Source organism: Leuciscus leuciscus (genome assembly GCF_965113295.1).
Source record: "Leuciscus leuciscus genome assembly, chromosome: 2".
In the NCBI taxonomy this organism is placed as follows: domain Eukaryota; kingdom Metazoa; phylum Chordata; class Actinopteri; order Cypriniformes; family Leuciscidae; genus Leuciscus; species Leuciscus leuciscus.
Genome location: NC_138726.1, coordinates 43,178,973 through 43,198,282, shown reverse-complemented (window position 1 = coordinate 43,198,282; position 19,310 = coordinate 43,178,973).

Genomic DNA, 19,310 nt, shown 5'->3' with positions numbered 1-19,310 from the left:
ATTATTTTCTCCTAAGTCAATACAATTTAGGTTCATTTATTTCTTTTTTTAACTAACAAACCTACAAATTCAGTGCTCCAATCAGAATAATGTACACAAAAAAATATATACATTCACTCTGTCAGCTTTCATGTAAATATTTGAGTATGAAACATGGCCCGTGTGCTGGGAGTCATTTTCCATTATTTCTTATCCTATATCTGTGATTACATTTGCATAAATTCTCAACTATTGTAAATAATTGACTTTTCTTGAATAACACCCTGTCCAACTTTATTTGGTAATGAAATGCATCTGCATTTGCATTAAAATATCTGCCATAATTGGACAACCTAAAAGCATGTGCGATACATTATGTCAAGAATCAGCTAATTAATGTATCTAGCAAAGGCTGTTTTGCAGTTATGATTCTTTTGTCACATAAGCAAGTTGCATTGTGCATAACACGACAAGACCTCTGCCTGACTTTATGATTTTTCGCTGAATATAAAACACATATTTGTAACACTTGCTTCATCTGCCCGTTTGAGTGAAGAGGCGCAAATCTAGTCTGAGATGAAGCAGGGGAGAGAGATGTTTCCTCCGGTGGCGGATGCGATGAGAGATGGATGGGGAAGTGGAAGTGCGCGGATGTGCCCCCTTCTCTCCATCTGATGCGGAGGGCAATCATGATTACTCACGGAGTGACAGTTTAAAAAAAACCCTGTCCTCTTGTCTCAGCCTGCTTTAAAAATACTCTTCATTATTTTCAGCCACTTTCCGTTTTAATAGCACGAACACCATTGCCAAGCCATATTTCTTTCTTCGGGGTCAGCAATGATAATTTAGATGGGGCCGAGGCACGTCAAAGCAGACGACATGTTTTTAGAGAAATGGAGAAAAGACGCAGTGTGCCGTACGTGTTTGAATTAGATACTGCTACGTGTCTGTCTGATTATATTCCCTTCTGGAAATGCTAAATGAGGACTGCAACTAAAGAAAAGCCATGAGATAAACAGTAATAGTTGCTTCAAATTCTTGTGTATTTTTTACTGCTTATGTTTGTGATTTTGGGGCAGCCACAATTCGTACATTTCAAGCTCTCGAAACTTGTCTGTATAAGTCATCTCGACCTGTTCTCCACATCAAAACCTCTCTTCACATCTTCTTGTTTGAAATCTGTGGTGCGTTTTAATATTTTAAAGACGGAACCTTGGACGTCAATAAATTACTTATAATTGGCTTTCATGTTTATGGCGGCAGTTTTCTTAGATTTCTGCGTTATTGTGTGCCATTATGCATTCTGCTCAGCATTATGGATTTTTCTGTAAGGTTAGTTCGAGCAGCGGTAGAGACGCTGAGTAAAACCGAACACAAACCCCATTTAGCATTGTGCTGGGTGATTCCTGATGGGCCCGTGTGTCCAGTGAACTCTCCGTTGGCCTGCTTTCTATTCCAACTGCCTGAAGGCTGTTTTCCATAGCCATATTAATGAGAACATCTCCACATCTACCGTCTAGCGCTGCGGTGAGGAAGGGGATGGGCCTCACTTTGTGTGTGTGTGTGTGTGTGTTTGGGTGCATGGTCCTATTTGCACTATACCTATACTAATCTCACAGCCTTGATCAGGGTACAGTAAATAAACCCCCAAGGCCTCTATTGATCAGCCTTGAATTTGTTTTTCTCTGAACGTGGCATCTACTTAGTTATTACAGATGTTACTCTGCGTCAATGAATTATTTTATCAAAACAGGTATGCTGCATTAACTATTTATTTGGAAGTAAACTCTCTTTCAGAGCGAAATGTCCAGGTTACCACACACACTCTTTTGTGTGTGTGTGTGTGCGTGACAGTGCTCAGTGTGGAGGTTGTGGGTCAATATGGACCTTGTTGGATGCCAAGCCCCGATGGTGTTCTCCGTGCTGAGCCGGGATTGTAGCAGTAGGTTACAAACTTCAATCTCTGCAAAAGCAGTGTGCTTTCATTATTTATGGGCCGCAGCAATATGGGGGGCGGAAGAATGAGGTGTCAGGAGTGAGGGGCTTGTATGTCTTGTAACAGATGTAACAGACGTACACAGGTACAGTAGTGTAATGATAGTTATTAACAGGCATGCGTGTACTTTAGTGCATTATAGAATTCAGGCTAAATCACTGTGATGAAAAATTGAGGTTTCACTTTATTTTGATGTGTATCCCTTTCGGCACATTCTGTTGACTATAAGTAACGTCGCACCTACATGTCTACTGACTCATTAGAGTGTTAGTAGAGTATTAATAGACTGGTAGGGTTAAGGTTAGAATAAGTTTACATGTACTTGCAAAGTTACTTAAAGCCTTTTCACACTGCGCTTAACCATGGGTTATCGGGTTACTAAATGAACGTTTCACACTTGTAATTTAAAAGGGGGGGGTTAGCACCGCTTTTTCCCTGGGGTTATGAAACCCTGCACTGCTTTTGTGGTGTTAACTCCGCATTGCACTGCCAAACTTGTACAGTGTGAAACGATGCGGTGTTAGAATGTTACAAGATGCTTAGCAACCGTCAACCAATCACGTACCTTATATTCACATGCTTTGGGCAGTCACTGAGACACTGTACGATGTATATAAAAAGTAATTTCTGCATTTGATAGGAAAAATGTCAATCAGCAATGGAAAACGGGACAATTGGAGTGAAGAAGAGACCGGTTCATTCTTACCTTTATAGTTCAAAGGTCCTTCAGAATTTTTTTTTATAGTACAGTCAGCAATGTGTAATATGAGGACGCGCAATGCTAGAGCCTTCATATTAACAGGTCACATGCTGCGTTCATCCAGTCAGTGACACTGGCACTGCGCATATGCAAATAAGGACGTTAACCCAGGGTTTAGTAATGTACAGTGTGAAACGTCACCTTATGAATACCCAGGATTAATCTTTAACCCGGGGTAAATTAGGAGCAGTGTGAAATGTGAAGCAAGATAACCCAGGATTCCATTTACCCGGGTTTAGAATGACCCAGGGTTAAAAGTGTGAAAAGCCCTTTATAGTCAGTAGAATGTCTGTTGGGGGAGCAACACAATAAAGAGTTAGCAGATATTAAGCAGCAGTCTACTAATACTCTAATGAGAGTTAGTTGACATGTTGCAAAGCTACTTGTAGTCAACAGAATGTTCAAAAGGGACCATCAAAATAAAGTGTTAACAAAATCGATTGTATGCTTCTTTTGTTCTGTATGATTTATAACATGAAGATGAATAAGACAAAAGAGACATCATAAGGGCAAACAAAACAGTAGGATATTGATCTGATGTGTATCAATCTCTCTCTGTGTTTTGTTAGTCTGAGTTGTTCGGATGCAACCCCAGAGGCTTTCTGCTCCCTCAGGTTTGTGGGTTGTGTAATGGATGTCCCACTTGTTCGTTAATTGCTTCAGTGTCCCTGAGCACAAAGGGAAGGTTAAATGATGCTATAAATGATGCTGATGTTGTGTATGTGGATCTGTTACAGTGCAGAGGAAGTCTCTCTCTCACTCTTTCCTTCTCCATTTCCCTTGTCATGACAAAACGGGCTGTCCCATCCATCACATGTCCAGTTGTTGGTTTCAGGCTGGGAATCCCCCTGCTGGGAGTGATCAAAACATTGAGACATATTTCAGTAGGAGCCCATGCTCTTATTCTTACCCCATCATTTTTGGCATGCAAATGGCTGACCTCTTCATAAAGACTTTTAGACTTCCGACTTTTGGCTTTCAGACTCTCTGACTGACATTTTGTCCTCCAGAATAACACGCTGCAAAAAAGGAAAGGAGGTTTGGATTGTTTTGTGTTTATGTAATCAGGGCAGTTGAAAATTAATCATTGAAACTGAATCATTAAACATTGAAAAAAAGATCTTGGTAAACATTGCATAGCTGCATTGCATTATATGTCAATGATAAATGATTTTATTCAATCCACATTTAAAAAAAAAAAAAATCTGGTCTTTTAGTGACAGGTTTGTTAGTTATTAAGGAATTAAGTAAGTAAGTTAGTAGAGTATTAATAGACTGGTAGGTTAAGGTTAGAATAAGTTTACATGTACTTGCAAAGTTACTTAAAGGCTTTTCACACTGCGCTTAACCATGGGTTATCGGGTTACTAAAGGAACGTTTCACACTTGTAATTTAAAAGGGGGGGTTAGCACCGCTTTTTCCCTGGGGTTATGAAACCCTGCACTGCTTTTGTGGTGTTAACTCCGCATTGCACTGCCAAACTTGTACAGTGTGAAACGATGCGGTGTTAGAATGTTACAAGATGTTTAGCAACCGTCAACCAATCACGTACCTTATATTCACATGCTTTGGGCAGTCACTGAGACACGATGTATATAAAAAGTAATTTCTGCATTTGATAGGAAAAATGTCAAACAGCAATGGAAAACGGGACAATTGGAGTGAAGAAGAGACCTTGTACAGGATTCATTCTTACCTTTATAGTTCAAAGGTCCTTCAGATTTTTTTTTTATAGTACAGTCAGCAATGTGTAATATGAGGACGCGCAATGCTAGAGCCTTCATATTAACAGGTCACATGCTGCGTTCATCCAGTCAGTGACACTGGCACTGCGCATATGCAAATAAGGACGTTAACCCAGGGTTTAGTAATGTACAGTGTGAAACGTCACCTTATGAATACCCAGGATTAATTGTTAACCCGGGGTAAATTAGGAGCACTTATTAAGTAAGTAATTAAGTAAGTAAGTAAGTAATTACTTAATTAATTAACTAAGGAAACTAAATATTGTACTATATATATTGTCACGCAGCTAAAAAGTATTTATGCCAACTGCACTACTTTGACAATATTTTATATTCCATGTCTGATTTATGCCCTTTCTTGGAACAATTTCTGAGCTGCGGTTCTTAACTAACCGAATAAGAATATGTTAAACTAATGTAGATTCAAATGTCCTATTTGATTTAAGAATATAAAAATATATTTTAAAACTGTTTACTACTTTTTGTCGATGTATGACAGCCTGAAAAGATATAAAAGCACGCCATGCCAACTGTTCATTTGACCACCACCTTCTGAGAAAAATCCAGAGGAGCCCCAGTCAGCAAACCCCAAAAAAGCTGACTAATTCAAACCAAACTTACAGCCTCAACATTATAAGGCTTCCCACAAGTAAAAAAACGTATCATAAAAAACTAAAAGACGCTTGTTAAAGACTAATAAATGAGGGAAGTCTACTGTATTAGTGAGTTGACTTGGATCTTGTGGATGTATTCTCTTAAATTGTTTATTGTGAATCTCAAGCTTCCTCAGATTTACAAGAAACTGTCAATATAAGTTAACGCTAATGATGATCAGAGACACGTTCTGCAAGTATTGTTAAAAGTTACTATGGACAAGTGTACCTGTCTTGTTCCTTCAAAAACTTGTGGTGGTGGGGGGGGGATTCTTCAATTTTTCCTTTGACTGGACTGCTGAGTTCAGCCAGGATAAATGTCGTGATTGAATTAGTGAAACCGTACTCTCGCTAACCCAAGTACTTATGGCTGACTGTGACCACACACCCAAGACTGGCCAAAGAGTCTGTTCATTCTGCCCAGTGTTCACTGGAAAATTCGCTGGCACATTGCACATGTTTGAATAACGCTAGCAGTTTTTAAAAATTGTGTTCTTAGCAAAATTGAAAAGGCTGTAAAGACGATTAGATTCAGTATTAAACATCCTGAGGTGCTATTCCAGGCAACGCTTAGAAACACACAGGGGAAAAAATGAAAAAGGACAGAGCCAAAGCACCCCCACCCCCCTTTTAGATGTTTTACAATAGCAGCTTATTCAAATCCCAAAAATTACATTTTTCAAGCCTTTCATGGCTCTGGCTTTGTTATTGCTTTAACATGGGTATCAGAGGCCTATGTTTATTCAACCCTCAATTACCAAAGGCTCAGCCGGCAGGCCTTTAATTGATTGCTTTAATTGATTGGTCGGGGGTAACCATGGCTGAAAAGCAGTTTATCTTAATCAGTTGAGAGGAAATGTAGAGTGGGGCTTGATTTCCTCCAGCTGATCAACCCTGTGTGGGCTAAAAGGGGGGAGCGTCTATCGAGGCGAGAGAGAAAGAGATCGAGGGAGTGAGAACGTATATAGGTGTAGGTGGACCTGGATGGGACATAAGGACAGGGATCAAAATCTTGGATTCAAGACTTTTTTTCAAGACTGAACTTTACAATCACAGTAATGGAATAGCTGTTTGTAGTCAAAGCTTCTTTTTTATTTATTTATTTATTTATTTATATCTTTATTGTATTGTGTAAACAAGGGGAATTTTTTTTTTTTTATGCAGTTTCGGGCAGATCATTAGGAGATTTCCCTGAAATGTAGTGATTTGTCCTGAGCAAATGGTACAGTGACCCTATATGCTTCACAGTATGCAAATCAAATGTGTTTGACTTAGCTATCCCATAAGGCTACAGGGGATGTCATCAGATTTGAGACTTTTATTTAAAAAAATAACAACAACAACAACGAAACACAGCATTTAATTTAAAATAGAGAACTATAAGCCAGACCACTCTTTTCAAGTGTAAAGCACAGGACGCGCCGAAAGCTGACTGTGTTGTCACTTCTCGTCGGCTGCGTCTCCACCAAAAAAGCTGCAATTGAACACAACGAAAGAACTAAAGGCTATTGTCAACTAGCATGTGCGTTCCCTTTCAGTCATTCACGTTCGACGTAGTCGATGTCGACTGAATGGGATCATGCTAGGGAGCCTGTCTTCTTCGAGTACTATTGAACGAGCCAATGGAATTGGCGTGCGTGATTCGCATCACACACTCCGCCCCCCACGGCGCGGGTATAAATACAGAAGTGGATGCACGCACTAGTTGCTTTTTGCTTCGGAGCCGTTCGTCATTGATGTCTCTGAAGAGTATTGTTGTATACAACGAGCGAGTGTGTCGGTGTTCTTCTGAAAAGACTCTCCCAGTTGCTGGTGATTTCTACAGCGCAGTGCAGCGGTGGTCGCGAGCTTTGAGCTCTCAACTGCAAAATTCTCTTTTTGTCTGTGTGTTGATGGTTGGTTGAGGGCGGAAAAGTGAGTGCTTCACTGTTTTCAGTTCGCTGAAATAAGTGTTGCCGCGGTCATTCCCTGTGTGCTCCGGCACTGGTGACAGGTCCCATTTTCTCAAAGAGCAACACGGGTGCGTTTGCGTCTTTCTCAAGATGCCATTCCATCCGTGCGTTTCTGGGTGCGGTAAGGCTCTGTCCCCCTCTAACAGTCACGAAAGTTGCATCACGTGTCTGGGCTTACAGCACGCTGAAGCAGCTTTTGTAGATGACTCATGTTCTCATTGCGGGAACATGACCATCTCGGTGTTGAGGTCGAGACTCGCCTTCGTTCGCGAAGGTGCAGTCCCCATCCCCAGGCCCCGCTCTAGCGTTCCTTCTGGGCTTCCTTCCCAGAAGAAGCCTGGAGTGCCGTCTCGGCTGGGTGACCTGACGATTACGGTGAGGGGTAATCCGCCCGGCAAAGCCCCATGGATCTTTCCCCCCTCTTTCATGCCGCAGCCGGTGGAGGCCCCCGATGAGCACGCTGGGCCCTCCGTGGTGGGCCGACCAGCCGTTTCTTTCGGGGCCCCTCCAGAGGACAGGATGTCTGTCGCAGCATCGGAGGGTGAGCTGGGCTCTGGAGATGACGACTCGGCTGCGCTGCCTCCCTCTGGGAGACCATCGTTGCCCGAGCCGTATCCAGAGATGGCAGCTATGCTGAAAAAGGCTGCCAAGGCGGTAGGAACGAACCACCGTGCCCCGAGCCGTCTCGAATGGATGATTGGTTTCTTGGAGCAGGTCGGTCTGGTTCTCAGCCTGCCGCTCTGGTGCCATTCTTTCCTGAAGTGCATGAGGGGTTGACGAAGGCATGGACGGCACCTTTCTCTGCCAGAAACCGCCTGAGTAGCTCATCCCCCCTCACTACCCTTGATGGCGGAGCGGCAAAGGGTTACGAGGTGATCCCTCCAGTGGAGCGGTCCGTTGCGATGCAGCTGTGTCCAGCGACCGCTACCTCATGGAAGGGGGATCCTCGTCTCCCCTCTAAGGCCTGTAAGTTTTCGTCCGTTCTGACTGGCAAGGCTTACAAAGCCTGTGGGCAAGCCGCTTCCTCACTGCATGCCATGGCACTGCTTCAGGTCCATCAGGCCCAAGCACTCATGAACATGCACGAGGGTAGCCAAGACTGTGAGCTCCGCACTGCAAACGACCTTGCCCTCCGGGGTACGAAGGTTGCATCTCACGCGATCGGTCTGGCAATGTCCACCCTTGTGGTCCAGGAGCGCCATCTCTGGCTCAACCTGGCTGATATGAGAGAAGCGGACAAGGTTCGATTCCTGGACTCTCCCATTTCACAGGTTGGGTTATTCAGTGACGCGGTAGAGAACTTTGCCCAGCAGTTATCTGCCGCCCAGAAGCAGACGGAGGCCATCCGGCACATCCTGCCCCGGCGGCCTGCTGCTGCCTCCACCCAGTTGTCGGCGGCAGATCCTCCGCTTGCTCGTCGCCGACGCGGAAGGGGCGCCCCCACTGCTTCAGGCACTGCCAAGCCAGGTGGCAAGCGTCCCCAAGCTTGGTCTGCAGTGTTTGACCTGAAAGACATGTACTTCAGATCTCTATCCTTCAGCTCCACAGGCCTCCTGTGTTCTTGCGTTTGAAGGTATGAAGTATCAGTACGTGGTCCTACCCTTCGAGTGCTCCATAGCCAGTTGGGTCTTCAGGTCAACTGGGAAAGAGTAAACTCGCCCAAGGGTTGAGGATCTCTTTTCTAGTATGGAGATGGTCTCGGACCAGTGCATCTCTCAGATAGAGGTGTGTCAGCTCAGTGCTATTCAAGAAGTGAGAAAGGGTCCCACTGAAACTTTTTCAGAGGCTACTGGGGCATATGGTAGACGCAGCCACACGGCTTCCTTCACATGAAGACCGCTTCAGCACTGGCTTCACGGCCGAGTCCTGAGATGGCCGTGGCAGAGCGACACGCTCTGTGTGATAAACACCCTGGCCTGTCGCCAAACCCTCAGCCCTTAAACCGACCTTTCGTTTCCACGGGCCAATGGGTTCTAGAACGAGTGTCCACTAATACCGGCTGAGGGGCCACATATAAAGGGCATGCAGTAACAGAGGTCTGGGCACTCTCCGACTGCATTGGTATCTATTGCCTCGAGTTGCTTACAATTTCCTCGCTTTGAGACACTGCTGCTCAGCAAGCATGTACCAGTCTGAAAAGACAACATTGCGACCGTTGAGCCACGCTCCCCTCGCATGTTGCAACTCGCCCGCCACCTCCTCCTTGGAGTCAGAAGCTTGCAAGGTCGCTTCATTTCACTTATTACTGCTGGCCTACTCAATAGTGCCGCTGACAAGCAGAGAGTGGAGACTCCGTCCCCAGCTGGCCCTGGGGCCCCCGCAGAAATGCGTTCCCCAGTGAGCCTTCTTGCACTATGGTGCTAAAATCAGGAAGAGACGGAGCAGGTCTTGCTAGTTGCCCCTTATTGGCCCAACCGACCTCTCCTCTCGACAGCCTTCCTGACTCCTTCCTCTTGAGTACATTCTCAGGGATGGGGCATGATGGCACCCGCGTCTAGACCTTGGAGAGTTCCAGGTCTGGTTCTAAAAAGAACGGGACGCGGAGGTTCTGGTTACTACCGCAATAATTGTTATGCCGTAGAGACCATCACTTCTGTAAGAGCACCCTCTCAAAAAGAGGCTTGCTCCCCCTTAGAAGTGGAACTTATTCGTTGAATTGAGTCTTCTCTCCGTGAGGAGATCCTGAAGGTGTTCGATCACTTCAGTGTTTCCTTCCTGCTAACGGTTGGAGTGAGGGCTGTCTCCTCCACCTCAAAATGTTGTGGCCTCTGTATTGACATACATCATGATGCAGTGGATACAAATCTGTGGGAAGTGCGTCAGGTTCCTGAAGGGAGCAAGGAGACTGAATAACCGCCTTGCCCTCTTGGGACTTATCTCTGGTGCTACTGCACTGCAGAGACCTCCCTTGAGCCCTACAGGCAGTGAGTTAAAAATTCTGTTTTTAAAGAAACAGTTCTCCTTGTTTGGTCTCTATCTAGAGGGTAGGGACTTGCCCGCATTTTCGGTCAACGAATCGTGCCTGGAGTTCGGGCCGGCTAATTCTCATGACACCTGAGACCCCGGCCTGGATATGTGCCCAAGGTTCCTACCTCTCCTACGGGACCAGGTGGTGAGCCTGCAAGCGCTGCCCCGGAGGAGGCAGACCCAGCCCTGGCTTTTTCTCTGTCCGTCCGCTCCACTGCGGTTATACGTGATCAGAATGCAAAGCCCAGGCCTTAGACCAGCTCTGTCTGTTACGGAAACCAGCAGAAGGGAAGGCTGTTTCTAAGCAGAGGTTGGCCCACTACATGTGGTTGCCTTCATCTTGGTGAGAAAGTTTCCCAAGATGCACGAGCTCCTCCTAAGCGAGGAAATTGCTCCCTCCTAGGCGTTGACACAGAGTGCCTCGCTGAACAGATGTTAAACAGAGTTGGGGGCTGGGCGACACCTATACACATTCGCTAGAGAATTAGCCAATGTGTCGAACCGTTGCTTCCCGTGGGCTCCCTTCACATGAAGCCAGTTTCACTGTAAGCACGGTTCGAAGTGTCGGCTTGCTGTGCCATTCCCCTCCTATGGACTGGATACGTGCGCAATTCTTGCTCCAGTGAGTTATTCGCCGAACCCTCCGGCAATGGACGTGGTGGAACGTCCGAAGCCAGGCCTATCACTCATATGCACTGGTGGAACCTGTGTTAGGCTGGGTCCATATGTTGTGATTCCTACGGTGATCCCATATGTGTATTCTTCCACGGTATGGCTCCTTGCAGCGAGCCCGTGTCTTCCCTCGGCAGAGTCCGCTCTGCTGTCACTTTCGGTTGATCCTCCCCTCTGTTTAGGCTGGAGTCATCCCAGTGACATTCCATATGTTGTACTGCCCGGTCATCCGCCTAGTCCATATGTGTATTCTCCAAATGTTACCTCCCTTCGGGCAGGATGTGGTTTCCGCAGCGTCCCTTCCTTCCATTGATAGGGTACGCTTTCCCAGTGGTCTTGTGGAACAGCAATTGACTTTCCTGGCCTAAGCCTTGCCCTTCTCCGCCTCAAAATTGTGGGGGGTCAGGAGGCTTTCGTCCAGGCACTGGAAGGTGGCAGCTCTAGTGGCGCTTTCCATAGTAGATCCCATTCAGTCGATGTCGACTACGTCTAACGTGAATGACTGAAAGGGAGCGTCCCGGTTGCGTATGCAACCCTCGTTCCCTGAAGGAGGGAATGGAGACGTAGTCCCTTAGCCACTATAGCTGGGCCACCGCTGACTCAGAGTTACTCTCGGCTCCTCAGCGAAAAGCAACTAGTGCGTACATCCACTTCCGTATTTATACCCGCGCCGCGGGGGCGGAGTGTGTGGTGTGAATCACACACGCCAATATCATGGCTCGTTCAATAGTACTCGAAAAAGACAGACTCCCTAGTGTGATCCCATTCAATCGACGTCGACTACGTCTCCGTTCCCTCCTTCAGGGAACGAGGGTGGCATACGCAACCGAGATGTTCTGCACCTGCGTGTAAGTAAATATCTGTCTCTATCAGCAGGTATCTATAGTCTATTTTTGTATTTTCATTCAAAAAGGGAAACCAAAACTATGACTGTAGATAAACAAACTGTGAACAAAGCAGCACTTGCTTACCATTTTGAATATCAATCATGCTGATCTTTTATTCTTGTATTCTTCACTTTTATTCTCTTTCGATAAGCAGCCAATTGGAGTTCTCTCTCTCACTGATGGCTGATGTCGATTCAACATACTGAACAGAAAAACCCCAAAAACCTGACGGCACCCCACTAGAGCCAATGGTGTGGAACACACCTGAAAAAACTTAAGCCGACTGATGCTCAAAACCGGCCAACCGTTGGCTTGGTGTGTCCCGGCCTTAAGTGCTAATGGTACCAAGAAAAATGCTAATCATGGATAAATTGTACTACCAGAAGTAAAGTATTTTGCAATTGTTGTTAGTTTGTCAATGATTAAAGAATATACGTGTCAAAGGACAATGCCAGCATGGCAGATGTAACACAGCATGAAAGTACTCTAAAAGTGTCTCCTCTTCTCCTTCTCCTCATCATTGCTCTCAAATGGGAATACTTTAATTTAGATGGAGGTCAACTCAGAAATATGTAACGACCCAAACCTGACCCTTATTGTTGAGGTGGAATTGCACTTCAAATGTTTCAAGTGGCTTCCAGGCTTTTAACCAGCGTCTGAAAATGAAGTTCATTGAATGGAATTAGAAAATTGACCTCTTAAATGTCTGGCCCCTACATAAACTTCATTGATGTCTCCTTGCCATTTAGCCTGTACTGGACGTTACAGCGCCGCCATAAGAATGGAGGAGAATAGTCTGATGGCCAAATATAAATTAAGCTAATCGTCTGGGCTCTGTTCTTTATCAGTTCTTACACTTTGCCGGTCAGCTAAATCCAGAGATTTTCCAGAGTCACTGTAACTTATGACAAAACCAGAGTGTTTTCCCATGATCCCCTGCCATTGTGCTCAATGAGGAAATTGTCAGATTTAATAAAATAACATGTTTCGCCTTCTCTGTTGTCACTCGTTTTGTTTGGAGCAGAAGCAGATTGCCAAGTGAACTTGGCTGGCTTTCAAGAGAATGTTGTAGTTTTGATAGTTTTGCATGAGACTTTCAACCTTGAATGATTATTCAAAGAAATGGTGGCCATAGAAAAAAAGCACGTCCTCACAGATAATTTCAAGAAAAGGCCTGGCTGACAATACGATAACCTTGTCGTTCAGGGCCGCTGCTAGTCTCTGTGTAAAAGATTGTGTGTTCTTGACGCAGGAATTGCTGGAAGAATTAATCGGTTCTCTAGTAGGTAGTAGCATGTCCTCTGTAGACAGCACAGCACTGCCACAGTGTGCCATGAACACAGGCAGCTTAAGAGCTTTGTACAAGATCTTAGCCTGAGGGCTTTGTGTTAAGAGTTAGAACTCACAAAGCCTGTGTAAGCTTCCAGAGTATGTTTAACTCAATGCAGCATCACAGAGGCGCATAGATACCTGCGGGTGTGCGCATTGGTGAAAATGAGAGCCCGGGAAGGGGTTTAAATAGGATCTATTGTATGAACTACTGATTTTCAGATCCTCATAAAGCTTCATAATCAAGACCCATTATTGTAGTTTGACATCTCACCTTGAATGCTTGAATTCTCAACTGTTCTGCATTCCATTATTGGTCACTTTTGAAATATATAACACATACGTGACTTACAGGTATTCATCAATGTCCTGTCTGTGAATTGTGTTTTCACTTTCTATCATGTCTGTTTTCATCTATACTGTATCTCTCCTCGGCCACTCTTCCCAGATAAATGTTTCATGAGGTCCGCCTCATATCTTCCTCTGGAATAACGTGTCCGATAGATTATAGGAGACATCACTCAATCACATTCACCTTAGACCACAGATCTGCATGTCCTTCATTGAACTCACATATTCTTTGGAGGGGTCAAAAAAGGAAGAAAAAGTGATGGAGAGGCACATTTTAATACCCAAAAGTAACTGTCAAATAGTGTATGCGATGAGAGAACTATCAAAGGGTGCCTCTGTATCAGATGTGAAGGCTTTAAGTGGGTCATGGGCTCCTTTCAGTGTGATGCCACAGTAAAAATTCACCAGCCTATCATTATTTAATCATGGTCTAATGGAAGTGATCCCCACCCCAAATATAGACCCACCTCTAAACTCAATTATTCTCTAATATGTTAACAGTTGTCACTTACAATGATGAAGACAGTGATCGCATGAACTTTCTTTCAAAATAAGATTCCTGTATTTAGAGTTTTTAAGATAGTTCATAAATAGGCAACAATATTGTTAATGAAAACAATTTATTAAATTTAGATTAACTTTAGACTAAAGGACAATTTTTCAATCAGTAGTCAGATTCCTGAATGAACAATTCAGAGTCTTTTAGTATTGTTGTTTAATATACAATGGCAGTTATTGGATTGCATGTATACCACCTCTAGCAAGAAATCAACTGTTTTCCATTATATATTTCCATTTATAATTTAAAATGTAATTAATTTATTTGATGGCAAAGCTGAATTTTCTCCAGTCTTCAGTGTCACATGATCCTTCAGAAATATTTTTTATATACTGATTTAGTGCTCTAGAAACATTTATTATTATTATTATTATTAATGTTGAGAATAGTTGTGTTGCTTAATATTTCTGTGGAAACTGATGCAATTGTTGTTTTAGGATTTGATGAATAGAAAGTTATAATGAACAACGTTCATATGAAATAGGAATCGTTAGTAACATTGTAAGTGTCTTTACTGTCCCTTTTGATCAATTTTATGCATCATTGCTGGATCATGTGAGGTTTTCCCAGACCTGCTGATACTAATAGAAGTGCACATGTACCCTGTTTTAGCTGACTTTCCCATTTTCCTTCAAACTTAAACCCCACTTCCGCAATAAATCTTTCTCTGGGTTGTTTCATTCTACTGTACTTTTCCAAAAGCCTTTGAAAGTTTTCTCCAACCTTTAGATTTGTTAGTTGTTAAGTTGCATTTCTTTTGACCTTGAGAATCTTTCTATTTGTCATGTTTACTGAAATCCCACATTATCTTTTGAGGGATTCAAGAGAAGCAATCGATTGTTTGGCTTCTTGCAGAAACATTGTGCATTAATGAACTTTATACTGTTCTCTGGTTGAATACAACTTTTTTCTTCTTCTTTCACTTCTGTACAGGTTTTCCCACTAGTCTCCTGTTTTTTAAGTCCACTTTTTAAAATTTAATGCAACATTACTTTACCACATTCAGAATCAGATCAAAGACTTGTGGGGGCCTAGTGTTTGAAGTGTGCTCTATTTGAAGTTGTTTCCAAAGACACTGCGTGTAAAACAAAAGTTTACATATATTTCTGCCTTTGTGGGAGCAGTGTGTAGTGCGTGCTGTATTGATTCCTGCTCTTTGAAAGAGAAGAACGAAAAAAGAGCTTTGTTGGAATTGTACTGCTGTACTGGCAGCAGGAACTGCGGTGGGATCTGTGCTCCAGTAGGAGACAGACTGATTTCCACAGGTTGGCGAAGGTCTGGGGAGTTTTGAATTGATGTGTGTATGTCGTGACCTTGCGACTGTGCTCCTGTAAATATGGCTGCAGAGTGGCCAGAGAACATTAGTGACTGGCAGACAGCCTCTTAAGTTCTGTTCAGGGAGATGAAGTGATATTCTGAGGAAAACAGCAAGATTTATGATGATGAACCATCAAAATGATGTAAGAACCCCTGTCTCAGAAATGACACAGACTCAGTATTTATCCAACAATTCTGAATATGAGTGGTGTTCCACAAAAAGACATTCAGATGCCTTTTTTTCAGGGACATTCTTCTGTCTTCTGGGGTCTGCAAGTGCAATATAAACAGTGCTTCCTTAGTATCTGTAGACAAGTTGAAATTTTCATTAGATGCAAATTTACTACGCATTAATAATAATCTTCTAAAATGTGAGTTGACCTTTAAGCTGTTGTAATAGATCAAATGAATCCAATTGAAAAAAAAAAACTGAAAAAGAAACATCTTTGCTTGTCTTCACTGAATATACATTAAAAAATCCAAAAAAAATATTGTAGAGCAAGGTATCATTTTTCCATATTCAAATAAAGATTTTAAAGTAAAAATGTTGCCAAATTCAAATATAGATTTTAAAATAAAAAATGTTGTTAAATTCAAATAAAGATTTTGAAATGTAGGCTAAGTGTCAGTAATTAAACAAGTATATGTTCAGCTAATTGTCAGCCTCTTACATCTTGAGAGATTGCAGAATTCAAGCGACAAATTATGTTTTATAAACAAAGTTCAGGAAGAGCACGTTCAAATGGACAATCTAATCAGCTTGAGAGGATGGATGCATATATATACAGCCGACTCACCTAGTTACCTAGACAGTTTTCTGCATCATGAGGGACATTACACGATTACAGCCCTTTGACTCTTCCTTTGCTGGCTCCTATCAGCAGCTCAGATCTGCCTTTGGCTTCCTGTTCACCAGCTCGGCCCTGGTGTTTCGACCCCCATCAACCAGTTGGCTCCACCATGGCTCCTTGCTACCTGGCTCCACCTGGGACCGTCATCCTTATGGCTTCACCAGGCTTCCTCGTCCCTGACTTATTATATTTGAATCATATTTTTACATTTTATAATATATTAAAATAGAAAATTGTTATTTAAAATTGTAATTATTTTACAATATTACTGTATTTACTGTGTTTTTGATCAAATAATGAGAAATGATGGAGAGAAACCTCATCTGGAGTTAATTCACATGAAATAATAACTATACTAAAAGTAAAATTTAAAACATTACAACATTAGGTTTAAAAAAAATCTTACTGCCTCAACTTTTGAAATGGTAGTTATTTATTGACATGCTAAATGAAAATGATATCACTAGGCTATTTCTACTAGCCTATTTTTAATGAACTCTTTTCATATTAAATTATAACGTGGAAAAATGACTGATACAGAATTACAAAATCTAAAGGGTTATGCAAACTTTCTTTCTCTGTGTGCACATATTTCCCTTCAGAGGAAGCCAAACACTGGCTACAGTGGAAGAATAGCTCCCATTCCAAGTGTTTCTGTGAATGGGGAAAACAATTAACATGGACGCGACTGCCTCTTCACTTTACAGTTAATTGGCTCTCATAAAGCCAAAGCTTAGAAAAATTATGGGGAGGAAGCCTTGCCTTTGAAGTATGTGTTTACTGTGGCTTTTATGGAAAATCCCATTTAAGATGGAACAAAGTACTTATCTTTATGGCAAAAAGCCCTCTGATAAAGGGGGAAGTGCCTTGAAGTTGTGAAATTATGCCCCTTTTATACAGTAGAGGAAAAGGTGGTTTTCCAAGCTTTTTTTGGACAGAGGAGGAATGCTCAAAGATAGACTGCAGTAAAGTTGCATAGAAGTATTGCTTTTTGTTATGCTGTAAAAACACTTTGTTTCTGTTTTCCTGTCTGTCTGCAAACATAAAGTCATTTGATTGTCACAATGCTTTTGACGGGTTGCCATATATTATTACAAAGCGCTTGAGTCTTGCCCTGGCAAACATATGGGTCAGCACTTTTAAAATGCAGCCCCCCTGCTTATTGACCTCAAGTAATACATTTCATATCTGGCACTGGTCTGTATGGTCTGTATGCTTTATGGGCGGCGTAAATCACAGGTCCATGACTCAGGTCCAAAGGGTGATTATGTTTAGAACCAATTTGTCAACAGAACATGGAACGCTTACCCAATCAGACTCGATTGGAAAAATAGACTCTGAAATGAGTGAATTTAAAGCTGCATGTTTTGCAATTCATTTGGTTCATGGATCTACAGCAGTTTTTAAGTATACATTTAAGTAGGCTACACTTAACTGCCAAACTGTGTGTATCTTTTTATAAAAAGATAGTTCACCCAAAAATGAATATTCTGTCATCATTTACTCGTTTCAAACCTGTATGACTTTCTTTCATGAGATGGTTTGCACAATGTTGACACTTCTATTTTCCATAGGAAACAAAATGATATGACAGAAAAAAGTGTCTAGTAGTTCATATGTCTTGTATTGCATTATATTCCAGGTCTTTATTCCACAAAAGTCGTTATTCACTGAGAATCTTCCACTCTACGCCAGCTCAGAAATGTTTGCATACATTCAAATATGGCATGTTAAGATGCATCACTTCAGGTTTGACATCATTGATATCAATGCATCAAATATGTACATTTCGCATATTCAGATTGCACAAAATAATGAGATTTTCAGTCAATTTCAGTCGAAAATCTCTTTCCACTATAAACGTATCATACAACTTCAGAACACTTGAAATAGTGTATGTGTATTACAGACTACTTTAAAGATACTTTTTTTTTTTTGTGTGCCAGATTTACAGGTCTTGGGTACCATTAACTATCATTTGAGCATAATAGAAGCGTCAATATTGTTACAATCTTCTTTTTTTGCTCCAGGAAGAAAAGAAAGTAATTCATATTTTAACCAAGAGAGTAAATGATGATAGAATTTTAGTTTGGAGGTGAACATTTTTTGTATGGTTATGGGTGATACTTAAATTATTTTCTCCATATGCTTCTCTGCCCAACTGTAAGTTACATATTTGTGCAGTTTTGTTTTGTCTTGTTTTTAAGCATTTGTCCCCATTACCATTGCAAGATCAAGCTAATGTTTGACTCATAGCACACACTGCAGTATTGTTCATTTAGTTATCTAGCGATACAACATCTTTATCATTGTGTGTACAGTGTAGCCAGGTGATTTTCATTGCTGTTCTTTTTTTCATTTTTGTGTTTTTCTGTGCCATAGTAGACAGTGGAATACTTTTTGGCAGTCTGCTCTGCACATCTTGCTCTGTTAAGCTTGGCTTTATGCATTACATGTTTTTTCCACTGTCGTGAAAGAGAAAAAGGACTGTAATTTTGAATTGAAAACCACTTGGCACACCTAACCCAGCATCAGCAGCAGCGTGCCTCAAGAGTAGGGAGGATCTACAGAGAGTCAGACAAAAGACGAGTAATAATGAAACATCCCAGGCTGAAAGCCACTGATGAGACTCTCTCACTTTCTCTCTCTTCTCGTCTTCTTCCTCCTCCATCTGGACAGGGCTCAAGTATTCATCTGTCAAATCAAACCTCTTTTGCTCTAGCCCTTGCAGCTTCTTAGCATTTTCTCTTCTTTTGTGTCAAAGATGTAAAAGTTTATCCTTTCAGCCTTAAATATCAGACAATTTATGCATTGTCAGTGCTCCTAAAATGCCGCTCAGATTACGTTTGTCATGTATAATCAGTATGTAGCCTACTTTTGAAAACTGCACATTGATGGTAATGCTTCCCATAACAATGAAATGATCTACCATAAAATACAACATAATTATATTATATTTACACAATTTCATTGAGTTGTTCCATTGCTGCTACTTTTTGTGGGTGGGTGGGTGGGTGGGGGGGGGATACTTTTATTAGGATACTTTAATTAGGTACATGCACTAATTTTCGTCAATCCAAATGAATCCAATTCACATTTTCATTTACATATGCATTTGTATTCATGTACACACACCTTCACCGAGTTCAGAACTAGAGAAAGCCACTGCTATAATGTCACTGAAGCTACCGTGGGTCAAATTTTTTGCCTTGATGATATACCTAAAAGGAAAGCTGACATTAAGCTGGCTTTTTTAATCAAATATTTAGTAAATATTCAGTCTCCTCAACGG